The sequence below is a fragment of the Condylura cristata genome, unplaced genomic scaffold, assembly GCF_000260355.1.
Source record: "Condylura cristata isolate star-nosed mole 26May11 unplaced genomic scaffold, ConCri1.0 scaffold00018, whole genome shotgun sequence".
Lineage (NCBI taxonomy): Eukaryota > Metazoa > Chordata > Mammalia > Eulipotyphla > Talpidae > Condylura > Condylura cristata.
The window spans coordinates 40021802-40022633 of NW_004567119.1; the positions used below are offsets into that span (position 1 = coordinate 40021802).

Sequence of the window (832 nt, forward strand, 5' to 3'; positions counted from 1 at the left end):
AACTCCCCAGCCCCCGGCCCAGCCCTGCCAACCAACACCTACTTTGTGTCTTTATGACTTAACTACTGGAGGTACTTCATGTAACTGGAGTGTCTCACCATATTGCACTTGACATAATGTCCTCAAAGGTGATGGCACATGAGTGATTTGTGATGGGAAGCCCATGGGGATTACAACTGAGATGGGAAAAGGCACAAAATGATGTAAAAATAAACTATTCTATTATTTTAAAAAATGTCCTTAATTTTCTAGAGATGCATAGTGAGTATTTAGGAGTAGAATGTCACACTATCTGTAATTTCTTTTAAAATATTTCATACGAAAATAGATGAAACAAATACGGCAAAATATTAACTGTTTAGAGGTTAGGCACCGAGGCACTCATTACACAGCTTCTCTACTTTTCCATAAGTTCTTATAATAAAAAGCCATTAAAAAAGAAAAAAGGGACATCCCTGGTAGTGCAACGGGTTAAAGTGCAGCACTATGAAGCTGTCTGCAACCACTGTAGCATGAGTCCAATCCCGGGTTAGAGAGCTGACCCACAGGGCACAGCTCTCCTGTCTCCCCCACTGCTTCCTTCCGCAGTGTGTTTCAGTAGATCTGTCTGTTTTGCTCCCCATTCTGTTTCTGGAGAATCCTCACACACCTCTGGCACACACCCCAGTTCTGTATGCATAAATAAATAAATCTTAAAAAAAAATTTACTTATTTATGCATACAGAGCTGAGGTGCATGCCAGAGGTGCAGGGGCGGCGAGAGGCTTCACCAGAGACAGAGTGGGGAGCAGAACACTGCTGAGGGGAGCAGCGGGCGGGTCAGGAGAGGTCTG

At 43.6% G+C, this 832-nt stretch overlaps 1 protein-coding gene across 1 annotated transcript in view; it reads right to left on the reverse strand.

Annotated features, from left to right (window-relative positions):
- The window catches only part of PIK3C2B (phosphatidylinositol-4-phosphate 3-kinase, catalytic subunit type 2 beta), a 45011-nt gene that overhangs the window by 4859 nt on the left and 39320 nt on the right, over nucleotides 1-832 (reverse strand). The gene's annotated exons all lie outside the window — the stretch shown is intronic.